The sequence below is a fragment of the Triticum urartu genome, chromosome 7 (genome assembly GCF_003073215.2).
Source record: "Triticum urartu cultivar G1812 chromosome 7, Tu2.1, whole genome shotgun sequence".
Taxonomy (NCBI): Eukaryota; Viridiplantae; Streptophyta; class Magnoliopsida; order Poales; family Poaceae; genus Triticum; species Triticum urartu.
In genome coordinates, this window is record NC_053028.1 from 156,156,481 (window position 1) to 156,171,191 (window position 14,711).

Here is a 14,711-nt window from a genome sequence, read left to right on the forward strand (position 1 = left end):
TCTATTCCACCCATAGTGCTATGTCCATGGCTCGCGCTCATATATTGCGTGAAAGTTTGTAGGTTTGAGATTACTAAAGCATGAAACAATTGCTTGGCTTGTCATCGGGGTTGTGCATGATGAGAGCATTCTTGTGTGACGAAAATGAAACATGACTAAACTATATGATTTTGTAGGGATGAACTTTCTTTGGCCATGTTATTTTGAGAAGACATAATTACTCAGTTAGTATGCTTGAAGTATTATCATTTTTATGTCAACCTGAACTTTTGTCTTGAATCTTTCGGATCTGAATATTCATACCACAATTAAGAAGAATTACATTAAAATTATGCCAAGTAGCACTCCGCATCAAAATTTTTGTTTTTATCATTTACCTACTCGAGGACGAGCAGGAATTAAGCTTGGGGATGCTTGATACGTCTCCAACTTATCTATAATTTTTGATTGCTCCATGCTATTTTATCTACTGTTTTGGACTATATTGGTCTTTATTTTCCACTTTTATATTATTTTTGGGACTAACCTATTAACCGGAGGCCCAGCCCAGAATTGCTGTTTTTTTGCCTATTTTAGTGTTTCAGAGAAACAGAATATCAAACGGAGTCCAAACGGAATGAAACCTTCGGGAACGTGATTTTCTCATCAGATAAGATCCAGGATACTTGGACCCTCCGTCAAGAAAGCCACGAGGCGGCCATGAGGGTGGAGGGCGCCCCCCCCCCTAGGGCGCGCCCCCTGCCTCGTGGGCCCCTCGAAGTTCCACCGATGTACTTTTTCCTCCCATATATATCCACGTGTCCCCAACTGATTAGAATAGGAGACAAAAACCTAATTCCACGGCCGCAACTTTCTGTATCCACGATATCCCATCTTGGGGCCTATTCCGGAGCTCCGCCGGAGGGGGCATCGATCACGGAGGGCTTCTACATCATCATCCAAGCCCCTCCGATGAAGTGTGAGTAGTTTAATTCAGACCTACGGGTCGATGGTTAGTAGCTAGATGGCTTCTTCTCTCTTTTTGGATCTCAATACAATATTCTCCCCCTCTCTTGTGGAGATCTATTCGATGTAATCTTCTTTTTGCGGTGTGTTTTTTGAGACCGATGAATTGTGGGTTTATGATCCAGTCTATCTATGAATAATATTTGAATCTTCTCTGAATTCTTTTATGTATGATTGGTTATCTTTGCAAGTCTCTTTGAATTATCAGTTTGGTTTGGCCTACTAGATTGGTTGTTCTTGCCATGGGAGAAGTGCTTAGCTTTGGGTTCGATCTTGCGGTGTCCGTTCATAGTGATAGAAGGGGCAGCAAGGCACGTATTGTATCGTTGCCATCGAGGATAACAAGATGGTTTTTTTATCATATTGCATGAAACTATCCCTCTACATCATGTCATCTTGCTTAAGGCGTTAGTCTGTTTTTAACTTAATACTCTAGATGCATGCTGGATAGCGGTCGATGAGTGGAGTAATAGTAGTAGATGCAGAATCGTTTCGGTCTACTTGTCTCGTACGTGATGCCTATATACATGACCATACCTAGATATTCTCATAACCATGCTCAATTCTATCAATTGCTCAACAGTAATTCATTTACCCACCATAATACTTATGCTCTTGAGAGAAGCCACTAGTGAAACCTATGGCCCCCGGGTCTCTTTCTCATCATATCAATCTCCATTACTTTGTTATTTCTTTGCTTTTACTTTTTACTTTGCATCTTTATACCAAAAATACCAAAAATATTATTTATCATCTCTATCAGATCTCACTTTCGTAAGTGACCATGAAGGGATTGACAACCCCTAAGCGCGTTGGTTGTGTTGAGCTATTGTTTTTGTGTAGGTACGAGGGACTCGCGCGTAGCCTCCTACTGGATCGATACCTTGGTTCTCAAAAACTGAGGGAAATACTCACGCTACTTTGCTGCATCATCCTCTCCTCTTCGGGGAAATCCAACGCAGTGCTCAAGAGGTAGTAGTCCCCAACACACCCAATACAATGGTAAATTGTATATGTGCACTAGTTCAGTGAAGAGATGGTGATACAAGTGCAATATGGATGATAGATATGAGTATTTGTAATCTAAAAATATATAAACAGCAAGGTAACTAATGATAAAAGTGAGCATAAACGGTATTGCAATGCTAGTAAACAAGGCATAGGGTTCATACTTTCACTAGTGCAAGTTCTCTCAACAATAATAACATAATTGGATCATATAACTATCCCTCAACATGCAACGAAGAGTCACTCCAAAGTCACTAATAGTGAAGAACAAACGAAGAGATTATAGTAGGGTACGAAACCACCTCAAAGTTATTCTTACCGATCAATCTATTGGGCTATTCCTATAAGTGTCACAAACAGCCCTAGAGTTCGTAGTAAAATAACACCTTAAGACGCAAATCAACCAAAACCCTAATGTCACCTAGATACTCCAATGTCACCTCAAGTACCCGTGGGTATGATTATACGATATGCGTCACACAATCTCAGATTCATCTATTCAACCAACACAAAGAACTTCAAAGAGTGCCCCAAAGTTTCTACTAGAGAGTCAAGACGAAAACGTGTGCCAACCCCTATGCATAAGTTCACGAGGTCACGGAACTCACAAGTTGATCACAAAAACATACATCAAGTGGATCACGTGATATCCCATTGTCACCACCGATAAGCACATGCAAGACATACATCAAGTGTTCTCAAATCCTTAAAGACTCAATCCGATAAGATAACTTCAAAGGGAAAACTCAATCCATTACAAGAGAGTAGAGGGGGAGAAACATCATAAGGTCCAACTATAATAGCAAAGCTCGCGATACATCAAGATCGTGCCAGCTAAAGAACACGAGAGAGAGAGAGATCAAACACATAGCTACGGGTACATACCCTCAGCCCCGAGGGTGAACTACCCCCTCCTCGTCATGGAGAGCACTGGGATGATGAAGATGGGCACCGATGATGGATCCACCCTCCGGCAGGGTGCCGGAACAGGGTCCCGATTGGTTTTTGGTGGCTACAGAGGCTTGCGGCGGCGGAACTCCCGATCTATTCTGTTCCCCGATGTTTTTAGGGTATATGGACATATATAGGTGAAAGAAGTCGGTCAGGGGAGCCACGAGGGGCCCACGAGAGTGGGGGGCGCGCCTAGGGGGTTGGGCGCGCCTCCTTGCCTCGTGGCTTCCTCAAAGCTTCCCCGACGTCTACTGTCGGATTTCGGGTTCCGGCAGACCCTTGAGGTTCTAACACTGGGGTGTGCGCGGCAATCTCTCCCCTACCGATCTACGTTCAATCTCCTCGCGTGATTTGAGCTGGAAACAATGAACAACACAAGGGACATGAGGTTTATACTGGTTCGGCCACCGTTGTGGTGTAATACCCTACTCCAGTGTGTGGTGTGGTGGATTGCCTCAGGGGCTGGTGAGGAACAGTACAAGGGAAGAACAGCCTCGCGAGAGGTGTTCTTGAGCTGGTGCGATGAACTGCTAGGGTGAGTTCAGTTGCGTCTCTCTCTCTCTCTCTGGGTTTCTACCATATTTCCAGCCGCCCCCCTACTCTGTGGTGGCTAGCTCTATTTATAGAGGCCCTGGGCCTCTCCCCAAAAAATGAGCGGGAAGGGCGCCAACAATTGGCCATTTTGAAGGGGAACATCTAGTACAAGTTATCCTGACCAAAGGTGGTCTTCGGCTGCCAAAAGTTCTGGTGATGACGCCGTCTTGGGCTCCACGGTGACCTCCGTCCTGCCGCTCTGCTGGTCTTGGTCTCGTTGCACCGGAATGGCAACCTTTGCCCGATGCCTTGGCATGTGCTTGCCCCCTTTGCACCAAAGAGGAAACAAGGACACTGCGCAGGTCGGCGCCCGCCTGGTCTCGATCGTCATGGCTTGCGTCATGGGTTCCTCACGAGGTACCCCTACCTTGATCTCTCCGCCTCCTCGCGAGCCTACCTGGTGAGGCTTCCTCTGAGGAAGCTTCCTGTCGTCCGCCCCGCGAGGCTTGGCCCCTCGCGAGGGTCTTGAGCTTGAGCCGGTGAAGATGGGCCGCGCTGGGCCCCCACTTGAGCCACGCCGCAGGCCGCAGGCAGGCAAGTCTGGGGACCCCCGTTCCCAGAACACCGACATCTACTCCAAGTCTCCTGGATTGCTTCCGTTCCAAAAAGAACTCTCCCGAAGGTTTCATTTCGTTTGGACTCCGTTTGATATTCCTTTTCTTCGAAACACTGAAATAGGCAAGAAAACAACAATTTGGGCTGGGCCTCCGGTTAATAGGCTAGTTCCAAAAATAATATAGAAGTGTTTAGTAAAGCCCATAAACATCCAAAACAGATAATATAATAGCATGAATACTTCATAAATTATAGATACATTGGAGACGTATCAGTATCCCCAAGCTTAATTCCTGCTCGTCCTCGAGTAGGTAAATGATAAAAGAAAGAATTTATGAAGTGTGAATGCTAGCAGGTGCACAAGCTTGATCAATGGTAATTTCAATCACCTTTTCTAGCATCATTATATATCATAACAGTAGCTCAACTCATAGGACTTCTCATGATCAAGTAACAAGCTATTCACATGTTAAAGTATAGATCATAAGCTTTCTTGAAAACTAACAAACCGTGTTATTAGTCATCAAACAATTACAATTCATCTTATTTTCAAGAAGGGTCTATGTCAGAGCTTTGATTCAGCAAACTTCACATACTCAACTATCATTTGGTCTTTCACAATTACTAACACTCACGTGATATTTATGGGTTCAAAGTTTTAATCAGACACAGAGAAAGATAGGGGCTTATAGATTCGCCTCCCAACCTTGTACCTCAAGGGTAATGTCAACAATAATAGTTCATGATGCCTTACATCCAATTGGATATATATATATCAGGATCTTTCCAACACAGTGTGCTTGCCAAACGATAAAATGTAAATAGGAAAGGTGAAGATCACCATGACTCTTGCATAAGGTATAAGACAAGAATAAAAGATAGGCCCTTCGTAGAGGGAAGTAGAGGTTGTCATGCGCTTTTATAGTTGGATGCACAAAATCTTAATGCGAAAGAACGTCACTTTATATTGCCACTTTTGATAGGGACCTTTATTATGCAGTCCGTCGCTTTTATTGCTTCCACATGCAAATGGCTGATAAATCAGCTGCTATACCTGTTGGTATTTGTGAGGATGTGCCTGTTGTGGTTGCAAATGTTACTATTCTAACTGACTTTGTTATTCTTGATATTCCCGAGGACGATAGTATGTCTATTATACCAGGTAGACCCTTTTTAAATAGTGCAGGGGCTGTTATTGATTGCAACAAAGGCAATGTCACTTTTCATGTTAATGGTAATGAGCATACGGTACACTTTTTGAGGAAACAACCTCAAGTCCACAGTATCATTTCTATTGGAAAAATTTCAACGATTATTATTGGAGGTTTTGAATTTCCTCTTCCTACTGTCAAGAAGAAATATGATATTCTTATTGTTGGGGATGTGCATATCCCCGTTGAGGTAACCTAGTGTTATTCGAAATTTCTCTGGTTTCATGCGATTCAGAATGAGTTTGTTAACAAGACTTGATCAACCTTGTTAGTGGATTCCTTTTGATGAGCATGAGATGGATGAAGTTAGGAAGCACAACTTTCTGTACCCTCTTTTTACTTTCTATTATTTAGTTTAACTAAAGCAAAAAATAGTATCTTCTGTCTATTTTCTGAATTATCCTTGCAATAAAATACCCCGAAAATAAAAGTTCTCCAAATGCCCTGAAAATTTAATATGATTTTTTTTCTAAAATATTTAAGAATTATTGGCACTGAGAACACACCAGGGGGGCTCACCATGTGCCTACGAGGGTGGAGGGCGCACCCTACCCCCCTGAGCGCGCCCCCTGCCTCATGGACCCCACATGGGTTCCCTCCACTTATTCTTGCACCCACACACTTCGTCTTCCTCCAGAAAAAATCATCCACCAGCTCAAACCCGTGTTCTAGCTCATCTTGCTGCCACTTTCGACCTCCTTGCTCAAAGCTCCATTCAAAAAACTGCTTTGGGGGATTATTCTTCGATATGCGACCCCTCCAATGGTCCAATTAGTTTTTGTTCTAGTGCTTTATTTATTGCAAATTTTTGCTGCTTAGGTGACCCTGTTCTTGAGCTTGCATGTCAAATTTATGTGGTCAAAAATAGTTTTAATGCATGATATAGCCTCTAGGCACTTGTAGGAGTAGTTGCTATCAATTTTGTTGAGTTTGGTTCACTTTTATTCCGAGTTACTAAAAATTTCAGAAATTTTTCAGAGGAAGAAATATGTTTAGGAACATGTACCAAGGTGGTTCCTCAAAGAATCAAGGACCCACACCCGCGATGCGTGAGCCGGACTATGAACTACCAAGAGAAGCTCAAGTGAGGCCTTGTGAATGCCGTCAGAAGATTTTATGGTCCAAGCAGGAATTAAGGAGGAATTTGACGCGTATGTGCGTAATGCTGAACTTGAGGGCTTCGTGTCAGATAAGTGCCCCCAATATTATCACCTAACTGATTCTAAATTTACATCATCACACAATTCTCATACTGTCCTATTTGATATCTATGATAAATCTTATACCATGGACTTAGAAGATTTTAATACTGCTTGTAAACTCCCACAGTGGGGTAGTGTTAGTGAACCTCGCAAATCTGAATTTAAAGAATTTCTTGCTAGTATAACCATGGGGAATCTAGAGAAATAACACAAGCTACCATAGGGGGCATTCATTTTCCTGCCATACATTATTTTGCTCTCTTTATAGGTAGATGCATTAATGGTAAGCATGAGGCATGTCACATGTGCGTTCCAGATCTTAGTGTCCTCAAGAGTGCTATATTAGGTGATAGACAATATAATTTGGGGGCCATTGTTGCACGTAGGTTGCATCATAACAGTATTATTGGAGACTTGTTTGGTGGAATTTATGAAACTCGTGTAGCTAATTTTCTTGAGATACCCATACATGAGAATGATATTGAATTGCCTCCTGCTTATCTAGATTATAATGCTATGGTTCGTCATCAGTTTGTTGAGAGGAACGATCAGTTCCTCCAGTACCGACTAATCTTTAACAAGCGTCACACTGTCCATGTTGCTCTCCCCGCTCCTACTTTCTTTGACTTTCAGACAAAAGGGAGATATGTTATAACCAGGGAGGAGGCAAACGGGTACGAGAGGAGGATGGAGGCAGCTTGCCTCCAAGCTGCAGCTCGTCAATCAGTAGCTGCTGCATCTCAGTACGACCCCAGCTACAACTTTGGATTTCCACTAGGCCAGTCATGGCCATATACCAACTTAGGCCAAAAGCCTAAGCTTGGGGGAGTACGTATTTCTCACCGACATTACATTCATGTTCACACACTCATGCCAGTTGTCGGTGCTCATACTTTTTCATTGTATCATCCATGCTAGTTTAATTTCTTTTTAAGATTTCTTCTTGTGTGTTTGAAAAACCCTAAGAAAACAAAAAAATAGTTGTAGCTTTTAGCTAGTTTACTTTCCATGCCTGTAGTAGTAGTAGTTAAAAATAAAACCCAAAAAAATTTCTCATTCTTCTTTTGCTTGTTGGGAGCTTTCTCGTGTAAATAGTTTTATTTCTTTTCTTTTCTTTGGGGGTCGAGAGGAGAAGACCTTGATGAAAATGTTGAATGGCTCTCCTATGCATTATTGTTGATCTAACAAAGACCCCATATTACATTGTCTTCTCCCTTGAATTGAATGCTTGCAGATTCCAGCTTAGTCCAATGCACGTGCACTATTATTATTATCCACTCCATTCGGTTGTTCAAGTGAAAGGCAATAATGACGATATATGATGAACTGATTGAGATGAGAGAAGCTGGTATGAACTCGACCTCTCTTGTTTTTGTAAATATGATTAGTTCATCATTCCTGATTCAGCCTGCGCGCCATGCTTAGAGATTATAGTTGCTCATGCCATGCTTAATTTGCTAAGAGTTTATAATGGTTTACCTTGCATGCCAACATGCTATTAAAATGGTTGTGATGTGGTATGATAGGGTGGTATCCTCCTTTGAACGATTCGAGTGGCTTGACTTGGCACATGTTCACGCATGTAGTTGAAACAAATCAACATAGCCTCCACGATATTTATGTTCATGGTGATTTATATCCTACTCATGCTTGCATTTAGTGTTGATTAATTTTAATGCATGTTCATGACTGTTGTCGCTCTCTAGCTGGTCGCTTCCCAGTCTCTTTCTAGCCTTCACTTGTACTAAGCGGGAATACTGCTTGTGCATCCAACTCCATAAACCCCAAAAGTTATTCCATATGAGTCCACCATACCTTCCTATATGCGGTATCTACCTGCCATTCCAAGTAAATTTGTATGTGCCAAACTCTAAACCTTCAAATGAAATTATGTTTTGTATGCTCGAATAGCTCATGTATCAACTAGGGTTGTATGTATCATACTTGCTAGGCGGGTTATTCTCAAGAGGAGTGGACTCCGCTCCTCACTCGCGAGAAAATGGCTGGTCACCGGGATGCCCAGTCCCATGCTCAAATCAAATCAAAATAATTTCAAACAAAACTCCCCAAGGATTGTTGTTAGTTGGAGGCACCCGTTGTTTCGGGCAAGCCATGGATTGATGCTTGTTGGTGGTGGGAGAATATAAACTTTACCATTCTTCTTGGGAACCCACTATAATGTGTGTAGCATGGAAGATATCGAGATCTCTCGGTTGTTATGTTGACAATGAAAGTATACCGCTCAAAATATTATTCATCTCTATTTCAAAATCGAGCTCTGGCACCTCTACAAATCTCTGCTTCCCTCTGCGAAGGGCCTATCTATTTACTTTTATGTTGAGTCATCATCCTCTTATTAAAAAGCAACAGTTGGAGAGCACCGCTGTCATTTGCATGTATTACTATTAGTTTACATTGAGTATGACTTGACTGGATCTATTTTACCATGAATTACAATTTCCAGTCAGCCCTTGATCTTCAGGGGTGCTCTGCATTTATGTTTTGCGGTCTCAGAAAGGGCTAGCGAGATACCATCTTATTATACCATATTATGATTGTTTTGAGAAAGTGTTGTCTTCCGAGATTTACTATTATTGCTCGCTAGTTGATTATGCCATTGATATGAGTAAACATGAGACCTAAATGTTATTGTGAATGTGGTTAGTTCATAATCTTTGCTGAAAACTTGAATGTTGGCTTTACATGTTTACAACAACAAGAGCAAATAGAGTTTGTAAAAGTTTTTCTTTACCACTTTCAGTTTGTCAACTGAATTGCTTGAGGACAAGCAAAGGTTTAAGCTTGGGGGAGTTGATACGTCTCCAACGTATCTACTTTTCCAAACACTTTTGCCCTTGTTTTGGACTCTAACTTGCATGATTTGAACGGAACTAACCCGGACTGACGTTGTTTTCAGCAGAATTGCCATGGTGTTATTTTTGTGCAGAAATAAAAGTTCTCGGAATGACCTGAAAATCAACAGAGAATATTTTTGGAATATATAAAAAATACTGGCAAAAGAATCAAGGCCAGGGGGACCACACCCTGTCCATGAGGGTGGGGGCGCGCCCCCTGGCTCGTGGACCCCCTGGTGCTCCACCGACCTCAACTCCAACTCTATATATTCACGTTCGGGGAGAAAAAAAATCAGAGAGAAGGATTCATCGTGTTTTATGATACGGAGCCGCCGCTAAGCCCTAATCTCTCTCAGGAGGGCTGATCTGGAGTCCGTTCGGGGTTCCGGAGAGGGTAATCTGTCGCCATCGTCATCATCAACCTTCCTCCATCACCAATTTCATGATGCTCACCGCCGTGCGTGAGTAATTCCATCATAGGCTTGCTGGACGGTGATGGGTTGTATGATATTTATCATGTAATCGAGTTAGTTTTGTTAGGGTTTGATCCCTAGTATCCATTATGTTCTAAGATTGATGTTGCTATGACTTTGCTATGCTTAATGCTTGTCAGTAGGGCCCAAGTGCCATGATTTCAGATCTGAACCTATTATGTTTTCATGAACATATATATGAGTTCTTGATCCTATCTTGCAAGTCTATAGTCACCTATTATGTGTTATGATCCGTTAACCCCGAAGTGACAATAATCGGGATACTTACCGATGATGACCGTAGTTTGAGGAGTTCATGTATTCACTAAGTGTTAATGCTTTGGTTCGGTACTCTATTAAAAGGAGGCCTTAATATCCCTTAGTTTCCAATAGGACCCCGCTTACACGGGAGGGTAGGACAAAAGATGCCATGCAAGTTCTTTTCCATAATCACGTATGACTATATTCGGAATACATGCCTACATTACATTGATGAACTGGAGCTAGTTCTGTGTCACCCTATGTTATAACTGTTGCATGAGGGATCGCATCAGACATAATTATCCATCACTGATCCAATGCCTACGAGCTTTTCACATATTGATCTCTGCTTAGTTACTTTTCCGTTGCTACTGTTACAATCACTACAAAACCAATACTGTTACTTTTACCACCATTACTGCTACTATCATATTACTTTGCTACTAAATACTTTGCTGCAGATATTAAGTCTTTCAGGTGCGGTTGAATTGACAACGCAACAGTTAATATTTGAGAATATTCTTTGGCTCCCCTTGTGTCGAACCAATAAATTTGGGTTGAATACTCTACCCTCGAAAACTTTTGTGATCCCTATACTTGTGGGTTATCAGTACCTCCTTTCGCTGAAAGCATGGGACATCTAGCAGTCGTACCACCTCAGTAATAATGACCAATGAGCCATCAAATCACATAGACCTAGCAGTAAGTTGGATGGACGAAGCAACCATCACTCTTGAATTCGCTTCTCCCTTCAACGCAGGCGCCAGTGAGAGGTCACGTCCGCTCTGCCCGGGAATGAATGTGCTACCTCTTGAGCACTGTGTTGGTTTTCCCTTGAGGAGGAAAAGGTGATGCAGTAGAGGAGCGTAAGTATTTCCCTCAGTTTTTGAGAACCAAGGTATCAATCCAGTAGGAGACCACGCGCGAGTCACCTCGTACCTACACACACAAATAAGAACCTCGCAACCAACGCGATAAAGGGGTTGTCAATCCCTTCACGGCCACTTGCAAGAGTGAGATATGATAGAGATGATAATAATAAGATAAATATTTTTGTTTTTATGATATAGATTGAAAGTAAAGATTGCAAAACAAAGTAGATGGAAACTTATATGATGGACAATAGACTCGGGGGCCATAGGTTTCACTAGTGGCTTCTCTCAAGATAGCATAAGTATTACGGTGGGTGAACAAATTACTATCGAGCAATTGATAGAAAAGCGAATAATTATGAGAATATCTAGGCATGATCATGTATATAGGCATCATGTCCGAGACAAGTAGACCGAAATGATTCTGCATCTACTACTATTACTCCACACATCGACCGCTATCCAGCATGCATCTAGAGTATTAAGTTCTTAAGAACAGAGTAACGCCTTAAGCAAGATGACATGATGTAGAGGGATAAACTCATGCAATATGATGTAAACCCCATCTTTTTATCCTTGATGGCAACAATACAATACATGTCGTTTCCCTTTCTGTCACTGGAATCGAGCACCGCAAGATTGAACCCAAAGCTAAGCACTTCTCCCATTGCAATAAAGATCAATCTAGTAGGCCAAACCAAACTGATAATTCGAAGAGACTTACAAAGATAAACCAATCATACATAAAAGAATTCAGAGGAGATTCAAATATTGTTCATAGATAAACTTGATCAAAAACCCACAATTCAAAGGATCTCGACAAACACACCGCAAAATAAGATTACATCGAATAGATCTCCAAGAGAATCGAGGAGAACTTTGTATTGAGATCCAAAGAGAGAGAAGAAGCCATCTAGCTACTAGCTATGGACCCGAAGGTCTGAAGTAAACTACTCACACGTCATCGGAGGGGCCATGGAGTTGATGTGGAGGCCCTGTGTGATCAATTCCCCCTCCGGCGAAGCTACGGAAAAGGTCCCAAGATGGGATCTCTTGGGTACAGAAGGTTGCGGCAGTGGAAATAGGGTTTCGTGGCGCTCCTGGATGTTTGGGGGTATATGGATATATATATATAGGAGTAATAAGCACGTCGGTGGAGCAACTAGGGGCTCACGAGGGTGGAGGGCGCGCCCCCTGCCTCATGGCCGCCTTGTTGATTGCTTGACGTCCACTTCAAGTCTCCTGGATCACGTTTGTTCCAAAAATAACGCTCCCGAAGGTTTCATTCCGTTTGGACTTTGTTTGATATTCCTTTTCTGCGAAACACTGAAATAGGCAAAAAAAACAGCAATTTGGGCTGGGCCTCCGGTTAATAGGTTAGTCCCAAAAACAATATAAAAGTGTAAAAATAAGCCCATCGACATCCAAAATAGATAATATAATAGCATGGATCAATAAAAAATTATAGATACGTTGGAGACTGAATGTTAATGGGCTTATTTTTATACTTTTATATTATTTTTGGGACTAACCAATTAATCGGAGGCCCAGCCCAAATTGCTGTTTTTTGCCTATTTCAGAGTTTCGCCGAAAAGGAATATCAAACGGAGTCCAAACGGAATGAAACCTTCGGGAACGTGATTTTCTAAAGAAACGTGATCCAGGAGACTTGGAGTGGGCGTCAAGAAACAATCGAGGAGGCCATGAGGCAGGGGGGCGCGCCTACCCCCTCGGCGCGCCCTCCACCCTCGTGGGCCCCTTGTTGCTCCACCGACCTACTTCTTCCTCCTATATAAGTCCACGTACCCCCAAACATCCAGGAGCACGAAGAAAACCTAGTTCCACCGCCGCAACCTTCTGTACCCGAGAGATCCCATCTTGGGGCCTTTTTCGAAGCTCCGCCGGAGGGGGCATTGATCACGGAGGGCCTCTACATCAACTCCATGGCCTCTCCGGTGATGTGTGAGCAGTTTACTTCCGACCTTCGGGTCCATAGTTATTAGCTAGATGGCTTCTTGTCTCTCTTTGGATCTCAATACAAAGTTCTCCTCGATCTTCTTGGAGATCTATTCGATGTAATCTTCTTTTGTGGTGTGTTTGTCGAGATCCGATGAATTGCGGGTTTATGATCAAGTTTATCTATGAACAATATTTGAATCTTCTCTAAATTCTTTTATGTATGATTGGTTTATCTTTGCAAGTCACTTCGAATTATCAGTTTGGTTTGGCCTACTAGATTGATCTTTCTTGCAATGGGAGAAGTGCTTAGCTTTGGGTTCAATCTTGCGGTGTCCTTTCCCAGTGACTGCAGGGGCAGCAAGGCACGTATTGTATTGTTGCCATCGAGGATAAAAAGATTGGGTTTATATCATATTGGATGAGTTTATCCCTCTACATCGTGTCATCTTCCTTAAATCATTACTCTGTTCTTATGAACTTAATACTCTAGATGCATGCTGGATAGCGGTCGATGTGTGGAGTAATAGTAGTAGATGCAGAATCATTTCGATCTACTTGTCGCGGACGTGATGCCTATATACATGATCATGCCTAGATATTCTCATAACTATGCTCAATTCTATCAATTGCTCGATAGTAATTCGTTTACCCACCGTAATACTTATGCTCTTGAGAGAAGCCACTAGTGAAACCTATGCCCCCCCCGGGTCTATCTTCCATCATATTAATCTTCCAACACTTAGCTATTTCTATTGCCGTTTATTTTACTTTGCATCTTTATTTCTCTTTATCATAAAAATACCAAAAATATTATCTTATCATATCTATCAGATCTCACTCTCGTAAGTGACCGTGAAGGGATTGACAACCCCTTTATCGCGTTGGTTGCGAGGTTCCTATTTGTTGGTGTAGGTGCGTGGGACTCGAGCGTGATCTCCTACTGGATTGATACCTTGGTTCTCAAAAACGGAGGGAAATACTTACGCTACTTTACTGCATCACCCTTTCCTCTTCTAGGGAAAACCAACACAGTGCTCAAGAGGTAGCAGATACGTATCAGAATGTGGCACCGATTCTTTGGAGCGGCGCTGACCGTTTTGGGCGGGAAGCACACGCGGGTGATGGGTGGGCCAGGCTGGTCAGGAGCGGGCGTGGCAGCTGTCCGCCTGTCCCGACAGGACGCCCGGAAACGAGAGGATGCACCGACTGTCGCAGCTAAATCGTACACTACACATCATCTCTCTATAGGAGTAGGTCGATGTGTCGCTCTCTCTAACACACACATGCAGTTGAACACACACACACACATGTTCATAGAATAGGAATATCGTGCGAGTGCGAAGCCACAGGAAGTGAGATACAAATGGAGTATGTACAAGAAGAGAAGAGGTGATGAATATTCCATCAAACCCGGACTTAGGAGTAGTACTCCCTCCGTCTAGGTGTTAAGTCTTCTTACGAAAATCAGATATTCCCAAAATGTTTAGGCGTCGTCCATTAACTTCGCATCTCAATCAGGCTCCAGTGCGCGCACTGGTGTCAAAGAGGGAAACACCGGGCGGTGTGCGAGGGTGACGAGAACACCCGGTTCTTTCATGCCTCGGCGTCGCAGCGGCGTCGCCGCAACTCCATCAGCGCGCTGGAAGTCGAAGGGGTCCAGGTTGTGGACCATGCAGGGAAGGCCGCAGCGCTGCTGGCCTACTACTCCGCGCTTCAGGGCCGGCCTAGGACGGCTGCATGGCGGTTCGACCTGGCGGGCCTTTAT